This window comes from Camelus dromedarius, chromosome 7 (genome assembly GCF_036321535.1).
Source record: "Camelus dromedarius isolate mCamDro1 chromosome 7, mCamDro1.pat, whole genome shotgun sequence".
NCBI lineage: Eukaryota > Metazoa > Chordata > Mammalia > Artiodactyla > Camelidae > Camelus > Camelus dromedarius.
The window spans coordinates 73,349,703-73,375,407 of NC_087442.1; the positions used below are offsets into that span (position 1 = coordinate 73,349,703).

Here is a 25,705-nt window from a genome sequence, read left to right on the forward strand (position 1 = left end):
ACAAAAGTGCCCTTAGATAAACGAACAAAGTGTTTTCACTCAGTTTTGAATGTGAAGGCTATATCAAATGTTCACAAAAACTTGGCTTCAAAATATCCGAGATAAGAAGTTTTCCAAAAGGAGAGAAAAAAAAGGTATTTAATTTTCTGGGAATTATAATGTATGGAGAGGAGGGAATGAGAAAAGAAATAGTTGTATTTTTCCAGAGTTTGGGTTACAAAGCTGAAGTACAATAGAGTTACCTTTCAAGTTCTTAATACAGTTGGGCAGTGTGACTCTTTGTAGCTTTGAATTGTGGGCCAGATTCTACTATGATTCCTTGTGTTCAAAGCTAAGAGATTCAGCTAAGTGGGCAATTTGGCTTGCCTGCCTCATCATTACAAGGAGAAGGAAGCTTTTGTACTGTATGTGGATGGGAACAAGCCCAAATGATGCACAAATGATCCAAGCTTAATATTTTCTGTTTGTATCAATTCTTTTTGTTTCCCTAATGTAAATTCTTCAAAGTCTGATACTGTGTCTCGCAGGTTCCCTTGCAAAGTGTAAAGATTTGGACTTCTTTGCTTTGAAAAATTGAAGTTTACGAATGTATTTTTTGGGGGTGGGGGTGGATATCATTGCCAAAACATTCAATGATTAAAATAAAATTTTAAGAAGTTGAAATTACTTTAGCTTCCAGTAGGGATGCAAAATTTTAATACCTCTTAAAGATGCTCATAAATACTAAAAGAGCACAGGATGTTTGCAATATCTCAAAGTAATAGACCAAAATTTCCTGAGATGAGGTAGACAGGATTTCTAAGACCTTTTAGTAAAATGTATAACATGCTGGTTCTCAGCAAGTGATTTCAGAAAGTATGCCAAGAATATTCTTGTGAAAAAAGATTATTAAGAATGATTGCCAAAAAAAAAAGACAAATTAATTTGTTTACAAAACACAAACAGACTCACAGACAGAAAACAAATTTATGGTTACCAGGGGGGAAAGGGGGTGGGAAGGGATTAACTGGTAGTTTGAGATTTGCAGATACTAACTAATATACATATAATAAATAAACAACAAGTTCATACTCTATAGCACAAAGAACTATATTCAATATCTTGCACTAACTTATGATGAAAAAGAATATGAAAATGAATATATGTATGTTCATGTATGACTGAAGCATTATGCTGTACACTAGAAATTGACACAACACTGTAAACTGACTATACGTCAATAATATATATATATATATATATATATATATATATATATAAAAATAAAATAAAGAATGATTGCCAAATAACGTACATTTTCAAATCTTTGGGACCACTGAGAGGATATTTAACTTATTGAAATACACATTTGCTTTACTCTAAAATATAAGAAGGATAAATCACATCCAACAATTAAACTTGCATTCTTATGTAAAGTATTACCAGATAAATATATTTTACTTTATTTTTATTTTGACAAAGTAATATATGAACATATTTTAAAAGTCAAGTAGCACAAAAATGCTGATACTTAACAAGAGTGTCCTACTAAACCTGTCATCAACCCACATTCTCTTCCTTCGAGGCAAATGCTTTCTACTTCTTCAGTGACTCAGTCTAATATGTAATTACATATTTAAAAATAATATTATCCTTGTACTGCTATGTGTTGGTTTATCAATTTTAGAAACTGCATTTTGATACCTAATCTACTATATGAATCTTTAGCTCTCTTTTTCCTATATACACTTTGCACCTTCCTCTTCCCCTCTTGGGTAATCACAGTTTTTCATTAAATTCACCAATGATTTATTTTATTATGACTATGTAGTTATTATTCACTCATGAGACAAGTGGTATACTATGATTTTATATGTCTTTTTCCTATTAATAGTTTCATTTTGCTTAATTTTCTAATTAGGTATTACTAAATTTCCCAAATGCACCAATAATTTCACAAAATATTGGTGGATAATATTGTTAATTAACACAAACACATTGGATAATTCATAAGTTTCTTTTTCCCTTTCTTGCTTCAATCTATTGATCATTCTTTTGTATAACCTCATGTTTTTATTTCATGGACATAACATTTATATTTCAAAATGCTTTTCTTCTGTTCCCAGAATAGTCTCTGCTTCCCCCCGTTTCTACTTTTCTGTTTCTTTTGGTCTCTGGATATTGGAGGTTTCTACAGAAGTCAAGTGGTTCTTGGCTGTGCATATTCCAGTGTGAGGCAGTGAGATGTAGTTTAGGGGTCTGACACCTCTCCATGCTAGGGAAGAGGGCTGTTGCTTTGTGGGCTTCATTCAGAGGTACTGGCCAGCTGCCAGAGAAGGGATGCATCTCCGAACTTCATTGTTTGTAGGTTTTCTCTTAGGACCATTCAGTTTCTCTAGAGAAGAGAATTCCAGTATCCTGCCTGGAGTACTTGCCTAGTCCTGTATTCTGGGAGCAGAATAAGAGAAAGGAGCTAGTAAGTCCAGCATTTCAGTGAGCAAACTTCTGTTTGACTTTCCTGTTTTCAGCATTGAGCTTCAGCCCAGTTGCCTTCAGAGGATCCACAGTATGAATTGACTGATCCTCTTTGGTAACTCTTTGCAGACCCTAGATTTCTGCTTCGTATTTCTGCTAAGGTTAGTTGATTCTTCTCCACCTAAATTTTTTCTTCTAAAATTGTACTGTCATCCTTAACCAGCTATTACCTCCTTTCCTTTTTTTTTTTTTTCTTTCCTGTTTCTCTATTCCTCTACCATCATTCTGGTAGGTCTTTAAAGATAGGAGAGGGGGTAAACTCAATCTTCCATGTATTTATCTAGGTAAATTTAAAAGAGTGTTAACAACATTTTTTGAAGGAGTTGCCCAGATATTTACAAAAAGATATCCTATTTCATTGGTTTTTAACACAGAGGTCCAAGGGCAAATATTTTAAAAGATCAACTCTTTGGCATGGAGAAGTTAGGATGGAATTTTGGGCGTGTAAGCATTCTGCATATAGGATTCTGATTCATCCCTCAAGTTCTGTGGATTATTCTGTGTTCTGTGCAGGAAGAGGCCACAAGTTCAAAGTTCATATGAAAGGGTTTCTCTTGGAAATGCAGGGCTCAAAGAGAAAATGCCCTGTGACATTCCCAGACAAGAGAGCAAACAGGAATGTGAAGTATTATCCTCCTAGGAGGTGTGGGTAGCCACCTGGTCTGTCCATGCAAGTCTTCAGTGTTGCACTGGAGAAGGACTCAAGATACCAAATTGGGAGGGAACCTGAGACCTGGACACAGGAATTACGTGAAGCCAGACAGTGTATTGCAATATTCACTCCAAATATAGAGGTCTCAGATAATTACCTCTGACTTTACAGGTAAGTGTTATTTTTCACTGAAAGAGTAGAGAGAAAGAAGTATTACTCTGTTTTAGTGGCAATTTAAATGTTAAAAAAATCATTATTTTCTGGCTTTATAAAAATCTTACATTAGTTCAGACTTGTCTATTTTATTCTTTCTGGACTTTCTTAGCTCCTGGACTCTGGATATTTGTCATAGAAACTGAGGAGAGGGATGAAATGGTAATTACTTGTACAGATTATGGAGGTTCTAGTTTGTTTCACATACTAGATTACAAATGATTTTTATGCAGTTATTGAAGTAATTTTAATGAAGGTAAAACTGTGTCTTCAAAGTATACAAAAGTAGAATTGGATAATAAAAAGGTAGGAAATCAGATTTCATATAAATCAGAAAAAAATATGACAGTCTTCATTTCCAAAAATTATTTTTCACTAGAATAGACTTTATTGGTGTTCAGATACAAGGTCATATCCCAGGAGTGCATGCAACACTAATACTTCAGTATTTTTACCTCCCTTTTTTAATGCTACATATAAAGTTTGTATTCGTTTAATTATACCAAGTCTACATTTTCAGCCCTCATCTCTCTTAAATGCTAGACCCATGAATCCAGTGATTTCCTAACATCTCCATTTGGATATCCCATAAAAATTCTACTCAGTATATTTGAAACTAGCTCATCATCTTCTTCCAAACTTCTCCCTGGTTACTTACCTCTCTTATCGCTGTGAATGGCACCTGCTTCCCAAGGCAGAAATGTTTTTATCAACTTTGACTTTACTTTTCCTTTACTCCAAATAACCAAACACTATATCTTGGCAATTTTACTTCCTAAATAATTCTTCAAATATGGCCCCTTTTACAATCTCACTTCCCAGTGGCTTGCCTAATTTAAGCAATCAGAATCTTTATCCAAATCTAAAGCAGTACATCCCAGCTGGATTCCCTGTTTCTGAACTTGCCACTTTCTAGTTCATTCTCCATGCAGTAACCAGAGTGATCTTTCTCTAGTGCCAGTCATTTCACTGCCTCACTTAAAAATCCTTAAGGGCTCTTCCTAGCCTTCAGGATAGAATTAAAACTTCTTAATAAAATTTATTTGGTCCAGCTATTTTCTGCAGTGTCATGATCTTTCCTCCACCCCTTCTTCTTCAGACAATGAATTTTATCTGCCATATTTTCCCAAATGGACCATGCTGTCTTGTAATTCAGTTTTCCTTTTGCTTGGACTTCTCTCCCACAGTCACCTCCTTGCCACTTTGTTTTACCAGGTTAAATCTTTTTGCCTTTCAAGATTCCACTTAGAGACTACTTTTCCAGGCAGCTTTCCCCAAATACCAAATATTTTCTCAGAGCTCCGTATACTAAACCCCTTTCATTGCATTCTCCACACCTTATTGCAAGTCTTTATTTCCTTGGCCACTAGACTATACAGTCTTTGAGGACATATAGTTTATTTATTTGCCATGATATCCCTAGAGTATAACACATTTAACTCATAAAAGGCGTTCAGTAAATATATTTTCAATTAATGAATGAGTCACCATATTTAATGTTGAACCATTCTTCTTTAAAGACAATCCCAAGAAGACAGTTAGGTCCAAAATGATTCAATATTTAGAAGTGATTTTCAGAATATACTTTGTACATTGTCTTCTATGTCGGTTAATATAGTGATTTAAAAATGAAGAAATGTCACATATGTATTTTTCTTTGGTTATTAAATAGACTTAAGCAAATTTTAACAAGTAGATGATTCCGTATGGGGGAGAAAAACAGGGTGTCAGATGTCAAGATTCTAAGAATATTGGAGTGAAGGTTTCTGAAGAAACCTTGCAAAAATATATTCAAGCAAAATGAAAATATCCTGATATTTTAAAAGCCTTGATCTCTAATTCCAACTGCAATAAATGTCAGTTTAACCATTAAGGGGCCAAGTTATCCAACATCAATTGCATTTACAGTTAAAGATGAAAAGTGTGAGGATAGTTTGTGTATCTCAAGAGTCTACCTATAGTTAAACCATTAAATGATATGTGAATGATCTTTACTTTTTCTTTTATTTCTCTATTTCCTGTATCATTACCTGGGTTCTTTGAAATCCTATGGGTTAAGAAAATGATCTTTTAGTTTTCTGTGTGTAGCATTGAATTGATTTGTCACATTATGTCTGTGACTCTATTTCAAGTTAAACAAAACAGTAGCATTGTGATTCAAATCTTCTGAAATTAGTCATAAGACCCCCCCAGACAAATTCACTTAATTTAGCTATTTTATGTAAAAATTTCATTATAATTCATTAGCATATCAATAATCTTAGAACATGTCATAAAATTAAATAAAAATGGCAGAATATGTGCTCCTCAAACAGGAGTATGCCCAGGAAATACTCAGTGCTACCAAATAAGTTTGTTGGGCCTTATATAACTAACTAAAGTCAGGTTCTCTCTTTTACCATATATTTCTCAGGCAAGTTTGTCTCTTTGGTTAGCCTCTTCTGTACCAACAATTCAGGAGCAATTCCTACTTAGAGAATTTTCTCTCAAACTTTTGCTGCATTCTAAAATAGGGGTTTCTCTAATGTGTCATTTCTCAGAATTTTTTTTTTTCACTTCTACACATGGGAGAGGTACATTCAGATGTGCAACACACGTGGACACACCCAGATTTCTGACTGCAACATAGATTAAAATACGCTCTGCACAGTTCCCTGAGGGCTAGCTTATACTCCACCCTAACTCCCTGTTAAGTGATAAACTCATCCATGTATTTGTTGTGATGCTTCAGCTGAGAATTGTTACATTATTGTATACTGGGTCAAGACCAGGATTTCTTGATGACATTTGGATGACCGTCAGGACTCTGAAAGAAGTTGGTAAATAAGAAAAATGATAGTAGTTTATTATTCATCTTCAGTAGACGGTTCTTATAACTTTCTAAATGGCATGTTAGAAATCACCTGCAGTATGACTCTAAAACTTAAAGCATTTGGGAATCAAAAGTAATAAAACCAAGAGCTAGCTCTAAAAACTTCTTTTGCTCTGTTCCCAAAGTACTTAGTGCACATCCTTGAAACAGCCCTCATCACGTTGAATTGTGTCTGTTTTATCCATCAGAATGGAAGCTCATGCAACCAGAGGGCTAATGTCGGTCTTGATGTCTCGTCAGCATTATTGCTGAGTTGGCAGCCGATACCTGAGTAAAAGGAACGTTTTATTTTCAGGGCTTCATTCCTTTTTTCCAATACCGTCACTCACTGCTGTGGTATCTTCCTAGTTTCTTAATTCCTTCCTCTCTTATTTCCTTCCTCCCTTCATTCATAATACCAGACATCATTTAAGCCATCATTCTGTGTTAGAAACTGAAGATACAACAGTGAAGAAGACGGAGTCCCTATCCTTATGGAGCTTATTTTGTAATAGGAGAAATTAGTGGCTTTGATCCTGACTCATGCACTTTTATTTTGATCTCCACAGTCCAACAGAAGAGAGCTGAATTGCAAAGACACTTAGGGGTTATGATTCTTCTGGATTTAGAGAGTCCTAGGAACAAATAACCTCTCTGATCCATCACTCTACTCAAGAATGTCTTAGACTTTCTAACCTCATGTGGTCCCACATGAAAGCCTACAGACATATTCAGGACACACTGTCAAAATATCCTCTGCTTCCCAAGATTCGACTTCTCCCTAATCTATCGTCAGTCTTTGAGTACCTCACCACAGATCCTTCTACTTGTATTTCTTATTCTGTAAAGGATTTTAGTGCTTTACAATGAGTAAAAATGAAAATAAATCCCATTACACTAACTGATTGTGCTAAAATATATCTGAACTGAGTGGCTAGCTTTCTTTTGAGGAAAGCAGCATAGAAATCAAGTGAATCCCTAAATACTAGGTCAAATTCCCAGTTGATATAATCTTTCTGAAACTTGTTCTTTAGAAGCTTAGATAGCAGAGTGCAAAACACGAAGCTCTGCATTTTAAAACTAGTGATTAAACTTGTTAAATGAGAGAATAAACAAATCTCAACATAGATGGTTTAAAAAGAAAGATAATTTCAGAAAACAGTACAATTTCTTGAACCTAATTTTATGCTGAAATCAAATACCACTTTAAATTTAGGCACAATTAAATATTTGCCTTTCCACAGGTTATATATAGTTTCACATTAAGATAATTTGTTTTCACTCTGACTCCAGGCAGCATGGCACCAAATTGGTACAGAAAAATTATGGGAAGTATTGCCCAAATTAAATAAAACTGGATAACAGAGAGTCGGAATTAAATCGTAGAATTTGAAGACGTAATCTTAAAAATGACAAGCTTATATTTGAGCCTCATGGTTCATTCCTACAAACTGATGGCAGAGTCAGGAATTCTTAGTATGAGTGGCAAAAAGAAAGATCTAAAGTATGCTGTATGTAGATTAAAAGAAAGGATCTTGACTAGGTATATGCAATCCTGTTAGTATAGTTTAAGTCAGATCTACTAAACATCTGTGAACATGTTAAAATACAGATTCTAAGTATCCACTCACTCAAACCCCTGAATCTGATATGATCTTTGGGGACTGAAACTGAGAATTTGTATCCTTAACAAGAACAGCTGCCCTCAACTAACCTTTCAGTATGACAGTTTAATACATTTATTCAGAAGCTATAATGAATGAAAATAAGACCAAAAGTCCTAAAACCTTGCACAGTTTTTAGTCCACCAGAGATGTGAAAGCTTGGGAACTATATAATAACTTCAATTTTGAAAAATGTCTTCCGCTTACTCCATTGGAAGTATCTTTTGCTTCTCTGTTCTTGGAGACGTCAAGCCCAAAATAATGTCTTCTGCATCCCCTTCCCCATTTGGAAGATAAACAAGAGTTGGTCATCTTCAAAAGGAAGCTCATGAAAGAGCTATGAGAGGCGCCATAGTGATGCCTTCTTGTTGGTTACCAGGCTATTCTAGTTCTAAAACAAAAGACCCAATAGAATTTCCCAGGCACATGTAAGTTCATTCCTTTACATATTGTCTATGGCTGTTTTTGTGCTACAGCAAAAAAGTAGAGTGTTTGTAACAGAGACTGTATAATCTACAAAGCCTAAAGTATTTACTCTCTGGTCCTTAACAGAAAAACTTTGCTGACCCCTGGTCCTGGTGTTCTAAAATGTCATCATAGGTCTACATATATTATCTCTTAAAAACGCATTTGTGCTAGGCCTGAAGTAGATTCTTTCCGCTTGAAGAATGCTTTTCAACTTTGGAAAATACTCTTTTTTATGTTTCTTAACAATTCCTTTCCTTGTGTTTGCTATTCTGTCTGGAACATCTGTTAGTCAGATGTGGTCTTCCTGGATTGAGTCTCTGAGTCATCCATCTTTCATCATATTTTGTGTCACTTTGTCCCTTTGCTCTGTGATATGAGAAATTTCCTTGTTCTTATTACCAGCTTTTCAATTAAGTGTTTTTAAACTTTATCCATTTTATATAGATGTATTAGTTTTCAAGAATTTTTCTGATTTTTATTGTTTGCAACATCTTGTCTGATTATGTTTTCCTGACCGATTCTTATGTTCTTATCATTGTTCTTTACATTTTTTGTTTCAGACTTCTCTGAAAAGAAGGCTCATTCTTCATAGCCTGTTTATATTTAACAGTGAGGCAGTGGAGAAGTTGACTGTGATCTCTGTCTAAACATTTATAGCCTCATTTTAGGGAGAGTTGGATGGGTAGCCAGCCTTAGTTTTTCAGGTCCCAAATGCTTCATTTACGAGAGATTTACCCGTGCCCCCACTCCTATATTTCCTTTCTAATTCATCAGAATGGTGTGTTTATTTCTTTGGCTAGAGACTAAATGGTTGTTAGGGTTCTACCTTTTATCTTCCTATATCATGCTGATCTCATTTATCCAGTGTCTACTGAGTCCCCAGCCTCTACGGTTCTGTGGGGCAGAGATTCCACTCTTGCACCTGGATGCAGCCCTTTCTCAGTATATCCTAGTTCATGGCTACATGTGACTACATTAGCTGTCATTCTACCCAGTCTACCTTCCAGAACTGTCACAAGATCTCTAGCTCATTTTTGTATTTTTTATTGTTGTAGATTAAAAATTTTATAATTTTGCAGACTTTTCAATGAGTTTTGTTCTACGAAGGAGAGGAGATAAACACATATAACTCAATGTACCTGGATCTCTCTTGATACCATGTGAAATCTCTGAAGTAGAGTTTTCTATATACTTGCTCTCAGTGCAATATTTATTTATTTCTTGCTTCTTCATGTTCTATCTATTTATATATGCATCTTATTTCCTCTCTAGACCATAATCTCTTTGGAGACTAGATGAATCTAGGCACATAATGTCCCTTTGATAATATTTGTTGAAGGAATAAATTAATGAATATAAAGAAGAAAGGGAGGGAGGGAGAGATGTCTCTTGAAGAAAACACAGAACCTGCTGTTTGGTTAGACTACTGCGGTCCAAGCTCCATTCATCTTCACCTTTCTCTTTAGTATCCCAGTGATCCCTAGAACCTAGCAATGTCTCTACCTTTGGGATGCTTCTAAGGAAAGAAAAGTAAATTGTTTTGCCTCTAAGGGATATCTTCAGAATTTTACTTTATATGATTGATCTGTAATGGAATCAGTCACCACAGCTTTTCCTTTTTGGTTTAATAACCAAAGAGACCAATAAAAAAAAAAAAACCTATTTCCTAGAAGGAAGAGATAAAAGGTAAGTGGCTTTAATGGCTTTCCTGTGGTATCTAGAGTGATGACCCACATCACTGGCAAAACGTATTTGCACTGGTTTCAATGATAAGGAAAACCAGACATTATAAGGAATAGGAACTTCAAAATTTAAGTGAAAGTTAAATATGAAGAAGTTTTCTGATGTCCTGTGATCACCAAGGAAGGAAGCTGTGGAATTTATAAAGGTGTCCGAAGGTTCTGGAGTTATGCCAGTCACCCTTGTGACCCAGGATCATCCCCAGAACTAAATTGTTCTCCTGAAATCCTCCAGACTAGAGGTGACTAAAAAGACAATCTTCTCGAGTGGAAAAGCAGGCAGCACTGGCATTCAAGGACACTCAGCATCACCCTGGCTTGTGCTTGGATGGCTGGAACTTAAAATCACTATGCTAAACACATCAAGTCATTCACACAGGTAATAAATTTACAGACCTAATAGTCTTCCTGCAAACAACTTTCTCTTCTGCCTTTCCCTAAAAGGGAAAAACATAATTCTAACTTTGTCTTCTCTCCTCAAATTGTTCATCATTGCTTTAGGGTACACAAGTGAATGTGTGTTTTATTACCCATCTCAATTTACACTGTTTCCTGAACTGCAGTTTCATAGCAGTTTGTCAATATTATCTTTCCAAAAGGATTGAAGCAAACTGCCATGATGCATTTTTAATGGCCTCCTGGTGATAATTAAAATGTCATTTATGAAATAACAGCCCGCTTGTTTCACCTGGCTTCAAGTAACTGCACAGTTTTACTTAGACTGCATTGCTCTTTCCATATTAAAGACCTATGCTTAATGTAATCGAAGAATGCTGTATTTCTCGAAGTGTAATAAAACTGCAGAAAACCTAACATATGCCTTCTCCAAGATGGCCTCATTTGTTAAGCACTTACCATGCAATTTAGATCACGGTTGGTGTCTTTTGGTTCGCCATCCTTCCCTGCCAGACCTTCCACCCCAGGGAAGGGTCACAAATTAGATTCAACAGATTATTCTAATGTGGTCACTAGGAAAATCTGCTTATCCTTATCATAGAGAAGTGATGGCATAGAGTAGCCATATTCTGAGAGGAAATACAGTTGAATGCACAGACTGTAGGGCCATGTTGACTGTGTTCAAATCCTAAATCCTTCATTTATTAAGCATGTATATTTTCTGGATAAGTTGCTCAAGTACTTACTCTGTGCTCAATTTCTTCATCTGTAAAATGGGGATAATAGATCCTGTTTCATAGGGACTTTTGTGAGTTAACTGATATAAAATGTTTGGATTACATTATATGTGCCTGGCACATAATGAGTGTTACTCAAGTATGACTCTTGATTATCATCATCACTATCACCATCATCGTCTTATTATTATTATTGCCATTATGAAGATTAGAAAAAATAGTTGCTTGGTGAATTTTTGAGGGTCCGCTTCAAAATACCCTGGGCCAGACTCCATAAAATTGCCAAAGAACAGCTCTGAAATAGGTTAGGAGTTTTGGGAAAAAATAGCAATTCTTTTTGGGTTGAGCACATAGAAATTTCACTGAAAGAAATCACTGGCATGGTCTCATGGGATGAGCCCTACTCTGGTAGTCAGGAGCTTGAGAATTCCTACTTGTTCAGTTTCCTATTATTGGGCAAGTCATATGTCCTCCGTCAGCCTCAGTTTCTTTAATTGCAAAATGAAGACGTTGTACTAGATGAACTCTGAGGTACTTTTCAGCTCTAGTGTCTTATTTTTTAATCAACTGTAAATCAAATCACATTTAGAATGCCTGGGAAAATTTGCCACTTAAAAGAGAACACTGTGATGATGGGAAAATGCTTTGTAATGGCAAGTCCTTCCTATTGATTCTGGCTTATAAATGTGGCTGTTCAAAAATTGAGTTTATTTACAGCCAGCACATACGTGTTGCTGTTCCACAAATGCCCAAAGCAGGAAGTAAAATGCTCTAATAGGAGCTGGACAGTCAGCTGGCTTGCCTTGGCTAGACATGAATACACCTGGGTGATGCAAGTTGTTTGGGACCAGCTTAGCACCCTTCACTCACTCCTGGAGTGACGCCCAGGTTCTAACTTCCATTTGCACATATGTTATCTGTCTCTACCTCCTACTGAGTCATCTCTCCCACACCCCACACACACATTTGCTTGTAATAACTATGCATAGTTTATGTCACCCAAGGGATTTTGAAGTTATTAATTAAATTAAATTCACTCCTTGGGGGAAAACCCATACACACACACACACACACACCCCAATCTCATGCTTTGTAGGTAAACATTTATTTTTTTTTGTGCCAAAGAAAATGAAAAGGGAAGAAATATGGTAATTGGGATAAAATGTTCCTCTGGATAGTTGTCACATAACAAAGATGATAATTAAAGTGTAAGGTACGGAGAAAAGAGGATTAACATTAAACAAACACCTATTCCTAGAGGCCCTTAGTACTAGATGTTTCTCAGCAGTGTTTTATTTTATCACTAGAAAATAAGCATTGTATTCCCTAGTTTACATTTTTTAAAACATTCCATAAAGACTCCTTGCTCAGAGTCACACACAGCCAGTACGTTCTGGATCACTGGAATGTGACATCACCAGAGGAAGCTTCATTCTGTTTCCTAAAGGCCTTCAAGACACCCATCTTGTAATTTAAAAAAAAAAAAACTGCTTTATTCATCTGCAACTAATGTAACTAAAACCCATTTTTAATATGCAAATTTGTATTTTTATAGACCAAGAGGATTATAAATTCTGGACCTTTAACTTCAAAAGAAGGGTTATCATATTTGCTGGGAAATTTGCTTTGAATTTATCAGACTCTTATGATTTTGAGGTTGGGGAAGATTCTTTGGTGCTATTGCCAAATATTTGCTGCCTACAATTGAAATCCAGACAAAATATGGAGAATGATACATGACACCAGCAAATAAAATGTAATCAGATGGCTAGAGCTTAATCTACAGGTTTAATCCACCCACCCAAGGAAAACTCAGTTGGATTTTATAAAGGTGCTAAATTTTATTTGCAAATGCAATCCAGAAAACATCTATTTCAGAAGCTTTAAAAAATAATAATAACTGAAATAGAGTTAACTGGAAATCTACAGACAAATGCTAGGTTGGAAGAACTGAACCACATTTTTAAATGAATTGCATTTAGATGACTAAGTTGATTTAAATATAAGCAGCAATTTACACAGAACACATATATAAGTGCTCTGTGATTCTTTTTTTTAGCTTCCCATCATTGCTCTCATTAGGCAGTGGTAAAAGCTCTTAGTCAGAACAGCCATTAGGATGGTTATTATTTTTTTAAAAAGTTAATAACAAGTGTTTGCAAGGATGTGGAGAAATTGGAACCCTGTGCACTGCTGGTGCAGCCTTTATGGAAAAGCGTACGGCAGTTCTTCTAAAAGTTAAAAATAGAATTACTGTATGATCTAGCAATTACCTTTCTTGATATATACCCAAAGAATTGGAGACAGGGACTTGAATAGGTTTTTGTACACCATGTTTATAACAGCATTATTTACAACAGCCAAAAAGTGGGAGGAACCCGTTTCCATCTACAGATTAATGAATCAGAGTGTGTGTTATGTACACACAATGGTATAGTATTCAGCCTTTAAAAGGAGGGAAATTCCGACACATGCTACAATATGGATGAAGCTTGAAGATACTATGCTGAGTGAAATAAGCCAGTCACAAAAGGACAAATACTGCATGATTCCACTTATGAGGTACCTAAAAGAGTCATATCCATTCCTTAAATGAGTATCAAAGTGAGGTTTTCTATGCCCCAAAGTCTAACAGGGTTTTAGAGAAAGAGCCCTTCAGGGTTTGTTCACCGCCCTTTATCTCCCTTAGTTACAGACATGAATCTAGGGGTAGGGGTGACAGTGATAGATTGGAATGACAGGCATCAAGCTGTGCAAAATCATTTCTCCCCCATGGCCTCTGAGACCATTACAGGCTCAAGTTAGCTTTTCTTCCCTCAGAAGGTCATTTTCCGGAGGCCCCTCTATTCTTCATGCAAATAGTAGCCTCCTGCAGAGCCTACTTCACCATTTCCTTAGAGTTTTCCAAATATATTTAAGTCCTAGTAGCAGACACAGCTTAGGTGCAGCCTGGATATCCTGCTACACATTTTTAGCCTCATTTAAATCTCACAAAAACCCCGTGATGTACATGTTATTATATCCCTTTTATAGGTAAGGAAATTGAGTGGCGAAGGAACTTGCCATTAAACAGCTAAGTCATTAACATTAGACATTAAAACAACTAGTTAGTGGCGGAATCGAGATTTGAGCCAAGGTCTGGCTGATACCCAAAGCTCAGGCACTCTCTCCTCACCCTGCCTCACCTCCCCAGCTCATGCAGTGCTTACAAAGCACCAGCTCCCTGCCTCACACAGCTCAGCAGCGGAAGTTCTCAGGCGATGACTATTACCATCCCTAAATTACAGCTGCATTAGACCTACATTGCATTCCATCTCCATCACCCACGTACCTCATGTGCCCCTCTCTATGTTGATGTTGTGCAGAGGACTTTTCGGGCGTTCACAGTTTTCTGTGGGAAAATAATATTTTCCTTTGTGAGTGCTGACTTCCAGCCTTCTCCCCACATCCATTAGTCTAACCCACACCCCTCTCACCCACCGCCCTGTTCTTAAGATTGACTCCTGCTCTAATTGAAAAACCTCCATTCAAAGGAATTTAATATCCCCAGTGCTGAACTTACAAAAGCAGTTCTCCTGAGCTAGGGCTCTCGGGTCTAAATGTTTTTTTTTTTTTATTGCAGTTATATTTTGTTTTGTTTTGTTTTTTCCCCATCACACACGAGTTATGTAAGCTTCTCGTCATAAACCTTTGCTTGCTTGGTGACCTCTGCTGCTGAGCACTTGTGTAATTTATTCTGTAAGGGCATGTGGGCTCCGTGCACAAGGTGCAATTGTCTTCATTTGGCTTCCCCTGAATTCTCCATCATAAAGACTCAATTACCATAAACAAGAGAAATGAAAGTGACCTTTAGGTTATCATCTCCTTCTTCCCTGCCAATATATGATTGTTCTCTTCAATACTGTCCAGAATATTACTGATTCTAATTATAAATGAACAAATAACAAGTCTTCATTTGCAGTCTCCCCTGAGGTTATTAGGTTAGTACTTTCAGACATTTTGGCTATTTCTTAAAGTATTCAACTGGAATCTAACCTTGACTTTCATTGTACTGTTCCCTGATTGATGTTGCTTTAAACAAGATGTATTTTTAGTTCATTGATATATTTGTGGGGAAATCTTGAATTTTATCCTTTTCCAAGAATGCTTATATTTCTCATAATAATTTTTCAGAGAGCTTATCTTTACTCTGAAAAGGCAGAGTTCTGTTTCACACGTATTTTGGTACAAAGCTTTTCAGCAAGTCATCTCAAGGTGGGTTATTAAAAATAACCCCTGTTTTTTCTCTATACTCATACCTTTTAATTGCCGACTTGAGCAGTAACCAACAATAATTTAGAGTTTTCACTTGTGATTAAAAAAACACAGAACTTTAAGTCTGGGGAAAGCTAAGCAGCAACTAATTTAGGGGCAACTTGTTGCAAACACTTTAACGTAGGAAACCTAGATGTCTAGATTGTTAAGTGACTTACTCAAGTCCTAGTGACATAATGGCAGAGCCATATTCAGAAACATAGACCTTTCTGAAGTATCATATGATGTAGATGTTTTTCCTAATATTCATCTTTGAAAATTGAACTACATCACTGATCGCATTTTTTTCCCAAGGAACCTTCATTAGCATTGTAGTTATGTAATGCTAGCTTCTATAATAAATATGTCCTAAAATCTCAGTGGCTTAACACAATAAAATGTTATTTCTAGCTCAAGCAACAGTCTAAGACAAGTATTTCTGGTTAGGTAGCTCTCTTTCAAGTGTTTACTTAGGGATGAGACTCCTTCCATCCTGCATCTGCACCATCTTCACACAGCTCCTAATCTGGAGTTGTCTGCATTCGGCTGTCAGGGAAAAGGAGTCAAGGATTGCCTAGGAAATTGTTAAGAATCAGGCCTGGAAATAGCATACGTCACTTCCATCCACATTCCATTTCCAAAATCTGCTTTTGCTTTTCATTTACACCCAGGGTGCAATAGTCTCATTCTTTTATATGGCAGAATCATTTAACAGATCCCAAGTGGAGGCTTTCTGTTCACTGAGGAGGAGAGGGATATCCAGACCTACTATTTGTCCAACACATGTTTCTGTTCTCCTTCACTTTCCACTTGGTTGCTCTTAGAAGCAACCCTTTCAGACCTTGTGCCTGAAAACTAGTTGGGCATATGCTACATTTCCAGTATCACGCCATTTTAAAAAATCTAATTTACTTTGCTGAACTGAACAAGGAAGGTTTTCTTTTGCTACCTAATTGTGTAAATGGGGAAGGAAGTTCATCACTGCATTATTTAGTTTGTAATTTTTCTCTTGAAAAATTAAGTGATGAGTTAATACTCTTTAAAGAGCAGTGTTCTTAAAGAGTGGCTTTTGCCCCTACCTACTATTGACTTACAGCCAAAGTTCTAACCATATACTAGCTATGCATAGCTGTACCTACTGCTGGGATTGCATTACTGGGAAACATGAATCTCGAATGGATAGAAAAGGCTAATAATGTCAGTGACTGTGTGTGTGTATGTGTGTATGAAGGCCCTATAGATGGAGAGAGGCAAGAGGTTGCCTTTGCTTTCTCTGTTTGGAGAAGGCCAGGCATCCCGGAGGAGGTAGTGGTTGTAGTCAGTGTACTTATACATCTCCCACACTCAGCCCTGGCTTACAGCTCTGCCTCAGGGTCTCTGAGGAGATATTTCTCCTGATTTTCACCAAATATTAACTAATATTGGGTTTTTTGGCTGATATAACCTCATCTCTTTGTGTGTTTTTTGAGCATTTTGTTGAAAAGTAGAAGTTGAAATTATGCATCACTAGCCACCCACCACCATCATAATTCAAAAAGACTATAATTGAGAACTAAATGTTTTAATTTGGCAATAAGTCGGGAATCCTATTGAAATTAACAATGAACTGTCATCATCTGTACTCATATTATCATTACGTTTGTTGGGATGGGGAAGGAAGTAGAATGCTATCTACTCAATAGACAAGCCAGACTGAACTTTTTTATGACTTTGATTTAAAATAATTTAAAAATCAAGAATAAACTATATTAGTAAAGTTTGTCCTCCTCAGTGTTTGATAGAAATAAATAAAACCCAGCCTTTTCGGTCTTTCTGATACGAATGAAGTGTTTGCAGGGATCTGAATCCATTTAAGATTCCTACAGAGTGCTTTGAGAGTCATTGCCTGAACTAGCTAAAGTTTTTTTCTAACCAGACTTAGCAGCTAAGGATGATCATAAGGATGTTGGACCAGTCTCCATATTATACCTAGATTATACTAAAATTTGATATCCTGAACTCTGTCTGTGGTCTGTGCCCAGTTGGGATGAAGTATCCTGGTTCTTATTATTATGTCTTGACAATCTGTCTGGATTGCATTATATTCACCGATAGGAAGTAATTGTGAAATATCATTTGTAGATTGATCTGTGAGTAACATGTGACTAAACATGCAAGTCATTACTTGGTTTTGAATAAGCTGTTCAAGCACTGTAATCACTGTCCCTCTTGTTTTTCACTGAATCTATTTCATCTTCTAACAAGTCCATGATAAAACTGCTCTGGTCTGTAAGTGATTCTTTTTTAGGATAGCATGCATGTTTCTGATATCATCATGTGTTGATTTTAGATTTTAAAATTCAAAAGGAAAAGTAATTTTTCTTATGTCAAGGCTTTTGACGAGCATCTCTCTGTAAAATATATACACACCTAATCACAAACACACATACATTTACAGTATTACTTATAAAAATATATATTACTTGTAAATATTTAATCCTAAATTATGTTTTACCAAATATCTTGTTGAGAATGTCCACATGTACAATATTGGGTATTGGAGATTAATAAACAAGTAGTTGGTCCCTGAATTCCAGTATCTTACATCTAGTTGGATACAGACATGCAAACATGTAGAATATTAATCTACCCATCTTGTCATTCATTCATATATCCAATAAATATTAAGCACCTTCTGTGTATTAGCCAATGTGTATTGTGAGGAATATAACTGAACAAGATCAGCATTGCTGCAGTCTCCATGGAGCTTAAATAAGGTCTACAGGAAGGTTGAATGTTATCATGACTGGACTTGGGGAAGGTTTCAGAAAGGAGTTAGCCATAGAGGTGAGATTTGATGTGTGAGCAGAAACCTGCCTATGAGAGACCTCAGGTGAGGATGTTCCAGGCAGTGGAACTTGCAGTGAAGACAAAAAGTTATTTGGAAAATCCTTTAGAAAAACAAATATGTAAATATCTAACCTAGGAGATAAGGCTATTGGATCTGGAAAAGGAAAAGTTCCTTGGGATGCTTGGTGGCATTCTTGTTTTGTTCTTTCATCTAGTCAGCCCAGAGGAGTGACTGCCCTGCTCCCCCAGTGAGAGCCAGGAACAGTAGTTAATGAGCTAATTAATATTTCAAATGGAGGAATAAAAAGTGTTAACACCCTCACATCTACAGTTCCAGTAACAGTGTGACAATGTCTTGCATTTAGGATCTCCAGAGGAGTCCTCTTTCTTCCTCTCTGCTTCCTTTCTCCTTTGTGTCTATCTTTCTCTATCAAAAAAGCAAACAAACAAACAGAACAAAAAAAGGTTTTTAAAAACCTTTTTCCATAAATTCTTTTTTATGTCCTCAGGCTCTTCTTTCTTGGGGTTTATGGATTTTGAGCTTTTCATTCTTGTTTTAAATACAACCAGAAAGAAAGATTAGTAATCTTTAACCACGTTTCATGACCATCCAAAGAAATTTACCTACCGTCTGCCAAATTTTTCATTTTAACGTGAAAACCAATATAATATACAAATATAGAGACTACAATTGAATGTTCTTTTCTTTGGTCCTTTATGCACAATAATAACTGTTTCCCATCATAATAATGAACCCCCAAACAAGAATAAGAATCTCTCTTTTAAATAACTTCAATTTAAAAAGTTTTAACAAATAAGATTTATTTTCTTTTTTAATTTAATCTGATTCTTCTTCCAGTTAAGGAAATATGGCATGGTCAGTATAGATAAATTGTAAAATATAACAACAAAAAAACCCCATAAAATTGAGTTTTTCTCCCTTTTCAAAATGTAATTCAATCTTTGTGATATTGCCTATTTCTAATTCATCACAATAATTATTATTGCTTCATATTAAACTTTTTTCAACTTAGATGTCATACCTTATTTGTTGTTATTGTTTTTATATTTTGATTAGAAAATGACCACATATGTCCAGCATTCTCATATTTGAGGATTCTTTTTATCACATCAATTATTTTGAATTTTAATTGTTTTTCATATCTTTAATAATAACACCTACTTAAGTTTTATCTGCATATTTCTTTTATTTGTCCCATTGAATGGGGTGAAACAATACAATTATATGGAAAATATCTTACTTAGAAACTATCATGTGGAAGGCACAGTGTTAAATATACATATAAAAAAGATAAAGTCAACTTAAAACCCCATTTAATAGTAAGCTCCTCAAGGGAAGAAGATTGTACATGTCACAACAGTACCACAAATGAAGATCACAGCATAGTAGAGACCAAAATGTCCCAAAAGCCAGTTCTAGAATCTTAAAAAGGCTCCAAGGAAAAAAAATAAGTGCATTGTAGAGTTTTTGTTATTACTTGTTTGTCTTTTCCCCTACTGAATTTAAAGAATTGCCTTTATTCTACTGTTACGGTAGCTTTTATGTAAACATTTTATTCAAGAAGAGATTTAGATCTATAGAAAACTTACAATAATAATGCAGAAAGATTCTGTATACCTACATCCAATTTCCATTTTGATCTGACATTAATACATTTGTTACAACTAATGAACATATTCTGATACATTGTTATTAACTAAAGTCCATACTTTATTCAGATTTCCTTAGTTTTTACCTGATGTCCTTTTTCACTTCCAGAACCCCATCCAGGACCCCACATGACATTTCGTTATCACATCTCCCTAAGCTATGATAGTTTCTTAGACTTTTCCTTATTTTTATTGACATTGACTGTTTTGAGAGGTACTGGTAAGGTATTTTTTAGAATGTCTCTCAGTTTGAATGTATCTGACTTTTTCCTCATGATTAGACTGTGGTTGTAGGTTTAAAGGGAGGAAGACCATACAATGAAGTGCCATTTTCAACACATTGTTATCAAGGGTCCATAGGATCAACCTGACCTGTGACTTATCATTGTTGATATTATGCTTGATCATGAGACTGAGTGTTATTTTGGGGGTCTCTTCGCTGGAAACTCCCACCCCACACCACACCCTTCCCATACTGTAATCTTTGGAAGAAAGTCACTATGTGCAGCCCACACGTGCGAGGTGGAGAGTGATGCAGGAGGTGATGCAGCACCTCCTTGGGGGATGGGAATCAATGTAAATTACATGGAATTCATCTTTTCGGGAGATTTTTCTATCCCCCCTACTTACTTATTTATTCAAACATCTTGTCAATTTGGACTCATGGCTATTTATTTTATACTTTGGACTATAATCAAATATTTTGCTATTTCTTTTGTTTCTCAAATTGTTGTAGTTATTAGCTTTTTTTAAATGGAATAATAGTGACAGTTGATTACTGTTATGTTGTGGGGTTGTTTGTTTGTTTATTTAATATCCTTACTGGGCCAAAAATGTTAGCAAACCTGTGTTGTTACTTCACCTGGGGAAGAGAGACCCAGTCGGGAAGCATTTTTCATTTGATGGAGTTAAAAACACTAGAAACTACAGGTGTAGATAGCAAATATTTGTAGAAAGAGAGTGAGATTAATTTCTGGCTGACAAGTCAGGGAAATGACATTATAGAGAAAGCATGATTTAAGCATGATTTTGAACATTTTTCAAGATAGCACATAATACATTTACTAAAGTTGGTTATTTGAATTGTAACTCTTCTCTGCATACAAAACAGTTATTTACCCTCATCACCTTACCGATGCCTAACATTATATTTGGAATTGAATGCCTCCCTGTAATCAACGTGCCTCATAACATTTCACTGGAGGTTGCATTCATCATTTTTGCCTATGATGAGGACTATAATTCTATTTTAGAAAGAATTCAGATTGGACCAGAATGGTTTCTACTTCACAAAACTGTAGTGATTGTCAGTTGCTTGATGTATTCTAGTATTTACCCAGTGCCAAGATTTGACTATATATTAAACAAATCCATTATTACATTACATGGCTCTTAATCAGTTACAACTCCATTCTTACCAATGGCAGTTTCACCTGTTTAGAAAATAAAAGTCATGCAATTAATTTGGCACAAGGAACAAGTGTGTTAAATCTCTGCTTTCTCCCTTAACATCACTTAGATGATAGCAAAAGTGGGAAAATATATAAACCATTTCTTAAGAAACTACAGGAAGATTGATCCTCCAAAACAAAAGTGTAAACCAAAAAAAGTAGAACCAGGGGTTCCAGGAAATGGAGGCTTTCATGAAGGACTGAGTCTAGAAAATGCCAAGATAATGGTAAAGGGAGGTTTCAGCTGAACAGCAAATTAAGAAAACAAACACTTCAGATCAGAGAAAAGAGACTGGAGGGAGGGGGTGCTCTAGAAAATCAGTCTGCAAGAGAAAAAGGAAACTGTTGAATTACCTGATGGGTTTGAGTATGTGGGAAATAATGGAAAGGGGTTGTTGAAGAATTTGGGAATAATGAGCAATTAGTAATTTAAAATAACAATGACAAAATAAAACAAACAGGGAGAACAAAACTTGAATAAGAAAGGAAATATTACATAATTAAACTACTCTCCTAAGCAATGAACAATATATGCTCAAATATAAAGCAGAATATTGGTTTAATAAGAAATTTGAAAGAGTAGTGAGGAATCATGTAAGAGAGATGAAGACTCTTGCCATAGTGTGATACCAATAAGTAATGTTTAAAGTGGGTAAGTCAAGAGTAATACAAGAAATGGAAATAAATATCAAAGTAAATGACAAAAACAAAATCAGAGTAGATAGTGGTTGCCTCTAGGGAGAGGAATTAGGGGTTAAGTAAAGGAATTGCTGGTGGGGAGGGTATAGCTCAAGTGATAGAACGCATGCTTAGCATTCATGAGGTCCTAGATTCAATCCCCAGTACCTCCCCTAAAAATAAATAAACCTAATTACCTCCCACCTCAAATTAAAATAATACAATAATAAAGAAACTGCTGTCATCTTTATAACTTTGTAGGACATTTGACTGTTTTAATTATGTGAATATATTACTTTCCAAAAAAAAATCAAAAATTTTAAGTATTATATAAAGATAAGTTAATGCTGTGATTTCCCCTGAAGTATCTATTGTTTCAGCTGCCTGTTGCCATGAATAAAACCATTCTAAAATCCAGTGGCTTAAACTGCATTGGTTTTTTAAATTTCCCATGAGTCTGTGTGTTGGCAGGACTCAGTTGGACAGTTCTGCTGATTAATATTGTTTGACTGGAGGCACTCACATGATCACATTCAGCAGGGGAGACCAGCTGGGGAGCCTCGGTTTTCTTCCATGTGATTTCCCTCTGCATATTAGGAAGTGTCTTCTTAGAATCCAGCAGGATACTTTGGACTTCCTTGGCATGATGGCTAAGTTCTAAGAGGGAGCACTCTAAGAAGACATGTCCCAGTGTGTGAGCACTTATCAATCCTGTACTTGAGCTGTGTTTGCCAATGTCTTATTGGCCAATGTAAGTCACATGGCCAAACCGGAGTCAGTGTGGGAAAGTTCTAGACAAGGATATGGATACTAGGAGGAATGGTTCACTGGGGAACATCAGGATAACAGAATAGTATGCCTACGGACATTTAGCTCTGTCTAATATGCTTTATCTAGTTTACTAAGGATTAAAGTTAGATTTACCTAAAGAAACTGTCAAATCACTTCCTATCTTTGGTTTGTGTGAGTATTTTGTAGAGTTGCCATAATTTAAAGGATAGCACATACCTTGATTTCCTCCATAATCAATTACACAGCATTAGATGAGTCATAAGCTCTGAGGAGCTCAGTAAGAGACAACATGAAAGCCACTGAGAATCTTTGCTGAACCACTAATGACCCACAAGCAGCAAAATAGATTTATTTTCCCCGTTGGTCATTTGTTATTACTTCTTATTTCATGTTAGGAGCATGTCTCTCATTTTCTTTTGATTTGTAGTGTTGGAAACCATTTGTTATAACACTTACGCCTTTTAAATCTGCAATTTATATATACTTCCAAAACTTTTGAAGAATGGTGGATTAATAGTGTTAATAACTGATGCATATATAAGACCATATATAAGGCATTAGATACATGCCAGGACTTTGCTAGATAAGTAACTGAATATTAGAATTCTCTGGAAACATTCTAGGTGTATAAAATAAAAATTTTATGGTAAATATATATTTTATTATTACAGCAACTTTCAAGCCTTGTTTTTGCTACCAGATGTTTGTTTGAAAGAAACTAGTCATTAGACAAAGCTCATTAGAAAATTAAATATCCAAAAGTATTGTCCTTGCTTTCCCATGTATATTTCTTCCTCCACTTTTTCTTTTTATTCTGTATTTTCCTCCTATTGTTTATTCCTGTTATTTCCATGATCAAATAAACCTTAGAATAATTTTATTTTCCATAAAGTCTCTTGAATGTCACTTGTCATATTGAGCTGCTCTTGTCAGATGCAATTATAACTATCCACCCAACATGACTATTAAAAATGACTGAAAGCATTTTGGAAGTATAAGATGTTCTAGAAACACTTTTTCCCAGTAGTCTACAACCCATTTAAATGGTATTTGATCTGGCATAAATTGCTCTTTCAAGCATCTTTGAGCCATCATAAATTTGGATGCCTTCCTTGCTTTCTGGGTTTCAAATTCCCCAAATGTTCTTTATTGAAATCCAATATTCATTCCAAAGTATAGTATACTGAATTCAAGTTAACAGAATAGGAGCCAGAAAGCCCCATTCTCTCAGTCATTCTTGTATTAATGTTGAGAATTAGATCCAGGAGATCACATTTGATTAGATTATTTTCTCTCTCGATTGAAATACTGCTTCTGCAGGAAACTTAGGAGGCTTCTTTATCTGTAATTTACACATTGGAGAGTGAAGGTGATAATAATTCCAATATACCCAAGGGTAACACGTTTATTTCAGCTAATCAACATGACCAAGCACATTTTACTTCAAGAAGCTAACAAGGATTGTAAGACCAGCCTATAAATAGATACATGATAAAAGCTTGAGCACTTTTATTTGCTCAAGCTAAAATATGCACAATCTTAAGAAACCTAATTTTGCTTCAGCCCTATAATCCTTCAAAAAAAATTTAGTACTGAATTGTTACAACTAGACTTGTGATGTCAGGGGCTAAAGACTGACACAGACATTGAATTTGTGAATGAATTTATGGTACAGAACAATGGGAGAAGGACTCAAAGATGTATTAAATCAAAACAAAGAAGGGTAAAATACATAAATAATCTGAAACAAAGCATTTCATTGCATTTGGTATGTTACTAGTGCTTGAGTCAGAGCAGTCTTTAAGAATTATGGCTATTTCTGGTAATCATTGAGCAAATACTCTTGCCCAGTATTTCTCACAGTGTATTCTCTGGACCTATAGCCCTAAAAGTCACTTTGTAGGGGAAAAAGGTTTCTGTCACACATAAAATTCCTGTCTGAGTGCTGCACACTGTAGTTCACTCCTGCAACAGTCAATGCACATTAGTTAGGTAATAGCAAATCTAAGAACACGTGCCTTAAAAGATTTTTCTTTTATTTGGCTGTTTCCTTACTTTATTTGTCTATGAAGCTTCTTTTCTTTCTTTTTTTTTCTATTTATTATCTTCAGAATTGATGTTCTCTGGCTACACTTTAGGAACCCTGCTCTATTTAAATGATTTTAAATTTCAAAGCTATAAAATTACATCAATGTTTAAAGAATAGTCACAAGATTTACTGACCTAGAGGAGGCAAAGTCCAGATTTTAGTGAATTGGGTAAGAATTAATTGCAAAGAAAGCAAATTGTTTGGCAATATCTCCTAGAGCTGAACATACGTCTACATCTGACCCAGCTATTCCTTTCTTTCTTACCTGTTAGAAAATTTGCATAGGTATTCAAAGAACAGGAATAGGCAAAGATGCTCTACTCTTAATAGTCTGGAGTTGGAAATAAGCCAGATATCTATTGACAAAAGAATGAATAACTAAGTTGTGAAATATCCATCTAATAGATTTCTGTGTAGCAACGAGATCAATGAAAGTATTACTACCCACAACCACATAGAAGAATCTCAAAAACAAACTGCTGAGCCCCAAAAAAAAAAAAAAGCCACACAAAGAGAATATATACTGTATAATTTCATTTAGATTAAGTTTAAAATAAAAAAGGACAAGAGTAATCAATGGTGGTAGAAATCAGAGTGGTGTTTACTTTGGGCAGGATGTAGTGACTGGGAAGGGTCCAGAAGAGACTTCTGGGATCCTGAGAAAATTT

At 35.6% G+C, this 25,705-nt stretch overlaps 1 protein-coding gene across 4 annotated transcripts in view; it reads left to right on the forward strand.

The window, feature by feature from the left end:
- The window catches only part of MAGI2 (membrane associated guanylate kinase, WW and PDZ domain containing 2), a 1,119,445-nt gene that overhangs the window by 627,747 nt on the left and 465,993 nt on the right, over nt 1-25,705 (forward strand). The window lies entirely within an intron of this gene.